The sequence below is a fragment of the Papio anubis genome, chromosome 10, assembly GCF_008728515.1.
Source record: "Papio anubis isolate 15944 chromosome 10, Panubis1.0, whole genome shotgun sequence".
Lineage (NCBI taxonomy): Eukaryota > Metazoa > Chordata > Mammalia > Primates > Cercopithecidae > Papio > Papio anubis.
In genome coordinates, this window is record NC_044985.1 from 23,288,453 (window position 1) to 23,296,653 (window position 8,201).

Sequence of the window (8,201 nt, forward strand, 5' to 3'; positions counted from 1 at the left end):
AGTGTCCTGCCAAAATGATATAGTTTATACCACTGTTGTAATTCATATAAACATTGGCTAAAATCCAGGATTTTTTCCTCTGGAAAAGTGATGGATACTCCTTTCTCATAAAATTCTGTCATGTTTATAGAAGGTGAAATCCCATTCATGTGACAAACCGCAAAGGTACAGAGTAAGTAGACATTTAAACATGAAATTTTATGTGAAGATTCAGTAGTTTCATCTATTTGCCTGGCAGAGAGGGTAGGTGGTAGAAAGGAAGTAGATTATACATACATCAGCATTTTTAATGCATTTTGATCACCAGCCTTAAAATGTAACTCATACATAAGATCATTATGTGTTTTATTATGTTTTTTTTCCTTTTCTTCTCTGATTATTCTATTCTATTCTATTCTATTCTATTCCTTCTATTACAGTCCGTTTTGATTTATTCTACTCTATTTCCTCTTTTTAAAAGATGATAAAAGAATTAAACAACAAATTGGTGTTTTGACTCAAAAATGTATTACAGCCAAATGATATAGATTGATTTGTAGACTTCCAGTTATTTTTAAGCAACAGTTAAAAGTCAATATTCTTTTTTGTTGCTAGTATCCATTTTTAAATAGCATTAGTGAGATATAACTCACATATCACAAACTCACCTATTTAAAGTATATAGTTCAATGGTTTTCAGTATATCCTCTGAGTTGAGCAATCATCACAAAAATCTAATTTTATAACATTTTTATTACCCCATAAAGAAATCTTGTACCCATTAACAGTCATTCTTCACCCAGTCCCCTCCTTCCTTCCTGGCTGGCTCGAATAACCACTAATTGAGTTGTTTCTGTATCTTTTTTTTCTAAGCATTATATATAAATGAAATTACACAATATATAGTCTTTTGTGACTGGTTTAACCTAGCATAACATTTTTAAGAATTAACAATGTCATAGCATGTATAAGCATTTTTGTCTTTTTTCTGATTTTTTTTTTTTTTTTTTATCTGTTCTGGAAGCTTTTTATCATTGCTCCAAGTTTAAGAATTTTCACTGATGACAGAAAATCAACACTTAGACAACCTCCCGCATAGCCCTGCCCAGCTTCTGAATCTTGGTCTTGACAGACGTGCCAACATATTTCTCTCCAATGCGCACAATCATTCCACCCGTGATTGACGGATCAGTCTTAGCCTCTAATTTCAATACTTGGCCTTGACTGACGAAGCTCTTGAGGACAGTTTTTAATTCAGAGAGTATGGCTTCTTCTAAAGGAGATGCAGTGGTCACTGTGCAAGGTACCTCTCCGCGATGGACACTCATCATGGTAAAAAAGGCAGAAACGACTCCTTGGGTATTGCTTAAGCGACCATTTTCAGCAAGCACATTGATCCAGTTGGTGGTGACGAGAGAGAACCTCTCTTTTGCTGTGATGTCATTTAGGCTTTTCACTCTAACAGAACGCTTCACATAGGGATTCAAAACAGAAGCAGCCACATTGGGTTCCTTCAGGATTTGTGCTACTCTCAACAACTCCTTTTCTACTTGCTCCAAATTACTCTGTTTTGATGCAGCAGAATAAAGAGCTGTGGCATAGCGACCTTCAATACTGTATACCTGAACAGGAGGCCTCACAAGCTTGGCAAATGGTCTGACCACAGAGGTACTGAAGCATCGCACCTGCCGGGAGAGCCCGGACACTGCTGGGGCGGCCATCTTCTCGCTGTTCTGATGTTCTTTTATAACAAAATTTTATAGATGCACAGTATTTTACATATTTATGGGTTACATGTGATATTTGGTTACATGGATAGAGTATGTAATGATCAAGTCAGGATATTTGAGGTATCCATCATTTTGAGTGTTTATCATTTCTATGTTTGGAACAATTTAAGTTATCTCCTCCATCTATTTTGAAATATACAATACATTGCAACTAACTATTTTAAATATACAATACATTGTAACTAACTATACTTAAACTTTTTAATCTAGCTGTATGTTAGTACCTGTTAACACACCTCTTTTTATCCCTCTTCCCATTCACCCCACCTTCTCAGGCTCTAGTATCTATTATTCTACTCTACCTATATGAGACTTACTTTTTTAGCTCCCACATATGAGTGAGAATATGAGATTTGTCTTTCTGTACATGGGATATTTCAATTAACATAGTGATTCCAGTTTCACTATGTTGCTGCAAATAACATGATTTCATTCTTTTTATGGCTGAATAGTATTCCTTTGTATACACACACCATATTTTCTTTATTCATTCATCTGTTGATGGATACTGTTAGGTTGATGCCATATGTTTGCTAGTTTAGATAGTGCTGCAATAAACATGAGGAGGCAAGTATCCCTTTGATATAATGATTTTCTTTGGTTACACAGCCAGTAGTAGGATTGCTGGATGGTATTGTACTTCTATTTTCAATGTTTTCAAAAATTTCCATACTGTTTTTCATTCCCACCAACAGTACATAGGAGTTTCCTCTTTACCCACATCCTTGCCAGCATGTTATTATTATGTTTTGTCTTTTAAATAAGAGCTATTTTAACTGGAGTAATACGATATCTCATTGCAGTTTTTATTTTTGCTTTTCTGATGATTAGTGATATTGAGCAATTTTTCATAAACCTGTTCTGTATTTGCATGTTTACTTTTGAGAATTATCTATTCATGTCCTTTGCCCATTTTTAATGAGATTAGTTGTTTCATTTTCTATTGCTGAGTTGTTTGGGTTTCTTATCTAGATATTAGTCCATGGTTGGATGAATAATTTGCAAATATTTTCTCCCATTCTACAGCTTGTTTCTTTACTGTTTTTTCTTTGCTGTGCAGAAGCTTTTTAGTTTAATATGGTCCCATTTGTCTATTTTTGTTTTAGTTGTCTGTGCTTCTGCGGTGTTAACCATAAAATATTTACCTCGATCAATCTCCTGAAATGTTTTCCCTATTTTTTCTAGTAGTTTTATATTTTGAGATCTTACATTTATGTTATTAATCCATTGTGAGTTAATTTTTGTATATAGTGAGGGATAGAGGTCCAGTTTCGTTTTTCTGTATATAGATATCTAATTTTCCCAGCACCATTTATCGAAGAGGGTATCCTTTGCTATTGTATGTTCTTGATGTTTTTGTCAAAGATGAGTTTGCTATAATATATATGTATTTGTTTGTATGTTCTCAATTCTGCTCCATTGGTCTATATCTCTATTTTTATACCGTATCATGTGGTTTTGGTTATGATAAGCTTGTTATATATTTTAAAGTCAAGTAGTGTAATGTTTTCAGCTTTGTTCTTTTCGCTCAGGATTGCTCTGTATATCCTGGCTTTTTATATATATATATATATATATATATATATATATATATATATATATATAAATTGTAAGCTAAGGTTTTCTACTTCTGTGAAAAACAAAATTGTTATTTTGATAGGGATTACATTGAATCTATAGATTGCTTTGGGCAGTGTGAATTACAGATAATCCTCTACTCTTCATATTTTTTGAATAGTTTCAAGAGGATTGATATTAGCTCTTCTCTATGTGCTCCATAGAATTCAGTAGTGAATCCATCCAGTCCTGAAATTTTCTTTATTGTGAAACTTTTTTATTATTGATTCAATTCCACTATTTGTTATTTGACTGTTCAGATTTTCTGTTGCTTCCTGATTCAATCTTGGTAGCTTGTACATGTGCAGAAATGTATCTACTTTTTCTAGGTTGTCCCGTTTGTTAGCGATCATTTGTATTTCAGTGACGTCAATTGTATTGTCTCCGTTTTCATTTCTGATTTTGTTTATTTGCATCGTCTCCCTTTTTTCTTGGTTTGTCAGTGAGTGGTTTATCACTTTTGTTTGTTTACAAAAAAAAAAACTTCTTCATTTTGGTAATCGTTTGTATTTTTACATCTACTTCATTTAGGTCTGTTCTCATGTATATTATTTCTTTCATTCTGCTAATTTTGGGTTTGGTTTGTTCTTGCTTTTCTAATTCCTTGAGCTGCATCATTAGATTGTTTATTTCAATCTGTACTTTTTTATATCGGAATTGATTGCTATAAACTTCTCTCTTAGCTCTGCATTTGCTGTATCTCAAAGGTTTGGGTTTTTTTTTTTTTTTTTTTTTTTTTTTCATTTTCATTTGTTTCAAGAAATTTTTAAATTTGCATTTTTATTTTTTAATAGACTCAATGGTCATTCAGGAGCATGTTGTTTAATTTCTATGTATTTATTTGGTTTCCAAAGTTTCTCTTGGTATTGGTTTCTAGTTTTATTCCAGTGTGGTCTGAGAAGATACTTGATATTATTTTAGTTTTTTGAATTTTTTTTGAAACTAGTTTTGTGGCCTAACATGTGGTCTATTCTGGAGAATGTTCCACATACTGATGAGAAGAACATGTATTCTGCAGTTATTGGTTGAAATGTTTTTTGATTGTTAGGTCTAAAGTTCACTTTAAATCTAATGTTTCTTTGTTGACATTTTGTCTTGATTATCAGTCTAATGCTAAGAGTTGGGTATTGAAGTTTCCCACTATTTGAGTCTCTCTCTTTAGATTTAATAATATTTGCTTTATGAATCTGAGTGCTCCAGTGTTGAATCCATATATATTTAGAATTTAATCTGAGCTACTTCAGAATCAATACTTGGACTTGTTTTTACAAGATTTCATGAAGTTCTTTCTGATTGGGATCTATTTCTGAAAAGTTATTTTGTTCCTTTAGAGGTGTCATATTTCCTTGGTTTTGTGTGTGTGTGTTTCCTGTGCTCTCATTTTGATGTCTACACATCTGATGTAACAGGATCTTTTTCTAGTTTTTTGAATTTGCTTTCATAGGAGATGACTTTTCTGAGTATGTATCTGTAGTGTCGATTGGGTAGGGCACTTGGGCTTTACTTCTTGGTGTGTGGTAATGCAGTCTCTGTATGATTTCTTCACTGTCAACAGTGTCAGTGGTATGTGTGATTTTCTCAGTTGCTTAGAGTATAGTTTTTCATGGGGGCTGTGGTGAAGTTTTTCTGGGGACAGGGATGCCAGGTAGGCCAGTCTTTGGGCCCTAGTGGTGGTAGCAGTGGGTTGAGTGTGTCTGCCTTTGGATTCCAGAGTAGTGTACACTGACACTGGTGTTAACAAATCAGGTCAATCCTGTGACCTCCATGTGCCTTATCTGGATTCCAGTAGTGGCAGTAGTAGGTCAGGTAGATGAGAGGCTTCTCTGTTCCCTGGCCAGCCATATGGCATGAGTGATCGCATTGGCAATGGTGGGATGACCCTCAAGGTCTTGAGTGGTATGTGTTGGTGGTGATAGTGGCTTCAATGAGTTGAGTAGGCCAGTGTCTAGGCCCCCAGGTGGCACATGAAGATAGGTGCCAATTGTGGCATTAATAACTGGGTGGGTAGGTCTAACCTCAGGCCTGGGAGGAGTGTTCTAGTGTCAATGGTGATGGACTGGGTTGGGCAATCCTCTGGCCTCCACACTGTATACTCGGGCATGGGATGTGAGACAAAGCTGGGCTAGGGAGTCTTGTTTTTAGGTCTCTTGGTGATACATGCAAGAGCCGATCACGGTAGACAGGGGTGGGTTGATTCCCAGGCCACCATTGGAATGCTTGGGTGGCGGACATCAGAAGTCACGCTGTTGCTTTGCCATTGGAGAGGGAGGTGCCACTCTCAGAGATAGCAGCTTAGGCTGGCAGGTGTGGTATAGCATGAGTGCTACTTGTGCCTCAGCTCAGGAAGCTTTAGCAACTCAGTCCCTGCTGTGGTAGCTGATACTCACAGCTTTGGGTAGGGTAGCCTGCAGTTGTTCACACCTCAGACCCAGTAGTGGTAGCTTACATCTCAATCATGCCTCAGCCCTGTCTTCAGTAGTCCATAGTCACTCATGTCTCAGCTCTGGGGGCAGCAGTCTGCTCTTTTCTTGTGCCTCACCTACAGCACCACTGGGCTACAGGACAGTGTATAGTCTGTTGGGGATAGAGCTCTACAATGACTCCTTGCTGTAGCTGCTTAGGTCTCAAGGAGTGTGTGGGATTCAGTGTGAACTTCCTCCCTGTAGCAGTACCATCACACGGTCTCCTGACAGCTTCCTATGTTAGTTTCATGGCCCATGACATTTGAGGGGTTCTCTCTTGACAGGATTTGGTGAGTCCATGGTGGAAACGTGGTCCTCTGGGATTCTCTCACTTATACTTTACCCACACTAGTGAGTCTCTCCTGACTTCCAGCCAATCCTAGCTGAGCAGGCTGCCCTGCTTCCAACGTCTTCCTTATTTTAGATATTTCCTATTACTTTTTTGTTGAATTCAGTGTTCTTTCTTGGATGATCTACTCAAAGTGTGGTTATCTACTCACCATTTGGTTCTTCTTAGAAGAGGAGGTGAGTATGAAATGCCTATCGTTAGCTGTCTTGAAGCTCCTCCTTGTGTCTACTTCATTCTTTTGTATTGCCGAGTAATATTCTATTGCATAAATATACCATATTTTGTTTATGCATTCATTAATTGAAGGAAAATAGAGTTGTTTTAAATTTGGGGCTATTATGAGTAATGCTGCTATGAACATTTATTTGTATATTTTATTTTGTGTGTGTGTCTGTGCATTTGTGTGAACACCTGTTTTCTTGAGCATACATCTAGGTATGGAATCACTGGGTCATATGATAACTGTATATTAAACATTTTGAGGAATTGCCAGGCTGTTTTCCAAAGCAGCTCTACCTTTTACATTCTCATCAGCAATGTATAATGGTTTCAGTTTCTCCACATTCTTGCCAACATTTGTTATTATCTATATCTTTCATTGTAGCCATTTTAGTGAGTGCAGAGTTGTATCTCCTTATAGTATTGATTTAGATTTTCCTACTGACACGTTATTTTAAAAGTATTTTTACATATTTTCATGTGCTTATTTTCTGTTTGTGTATCTTTGGAGAAATGGCTATGCAGATGCATAACCCATTTTTAAAATGGTTCATTTTTCTTGTATTGTTGAGTTATGAGTGTTAGTTATACATTCTGGGCATAAGTTTCATATCAGATATATAATTTGCAAATATTTTATCTCATTCTGTGGTTTGTCTTTTTACTTTCTTAATGGAATTAATTTCAACACAAAAAGTTTATTTTTAATGAATTGACTGACAAGTAAAAATTGCATATATTTATGGTGTATAATATGATGTTTCAATATATGTATACATTGTGGAATGACTAAATCTAATTAGCATATGTGTTACCTCACATCTGTATCAGTTTTTTGGGAGTGAGACCACTTAAAATCTACTTTTTTTAACAAATTTCACATATACAGTATGTTGTTGTCAACTATAGTCACCATAATGTATGATAGGTCCCTTGAAGGTATTTCTCCTGTCTACCTGGAATTTTGTTTCTTTTGAATAACATTTACCAATTATGCCACCCACCAGCCTTTGGTAATCACCATTTACTCTCTGTTTCTATAAGTCCAACTTTTTTACATTCCACATACGTGAAATTTTGCAGTATTTGTCTTTCTGTGTCTGGTTTATTTCATTTAACATAGTATCCTCCAGATCCATCCATGTTGTCACAAATCACAAGATTTTCTTCTATGTTATGGCTGAATAATATTCCATTGTGTGTATATAACACAATTTCTTTAACCATTCATTCGTGGATGGACATTTAGGTTGCTTCCATATCTTGGCTATTATGAATAATGCTGCAATGAACACAGGACTGCAGATGTCTCCTCAACATACTGATTTCATGTACTTTGAGTATACTCAGTAGTGGGATTACTATAAAATGGTAGTTCTATTTTTAATTTTGAGGAAAGTTTGTATTGTTTTCCATAATGGCTGTACTAATAAAAGGCTTTAGTTTTGATGAAGCTCAACTTATTTATTTTTGTTGTTGTTGTTGCTTGTCTTTTTGGTGTCATATCTAAGAAACTATTGCCTAAAACTCTGTAATGAAATTTTACTTTTAAACTTTCTTTTAAGAGTTTTGTATTTTTAGGTCTTACATTTAGAATATTATCAATTTTGATTTAATTTTGTAGTAAGTACTTTTTAAAATCAATTTCACTGATAGGTCTAAAAGAGTAGAGAATATGTTTATGACAACATAGCAGAAATAAATAGAAAAAAGTAGAGATGGCACAGACACACAGATATAATAAATCCATTTCGGTAAGCTATCTGGGTCAAACCAGTGAAAGAT

The 8,201-nt window shown here is 35.3% G+C and overlaps 1 pseudogene across 1 annotated transcript; it reads right to left on the reverse strand.

The window, feature by feature from the left end:
* Window positions 1–989: 989 nt before the first annotated feature.
* On the reverse strand, window positions 990–2,403 carry LOC100997502 (annotated as a pseudogene). Its single transcript, XR_635336.3, has one exon. The product of XR_635336.3 is annotated as an ATP synthase subunit O, mitochondrial pseudogene (transcript).
* Between the last annotated feature and the right edge of the window lie 5,798 nt (window positions 2,404–8,201).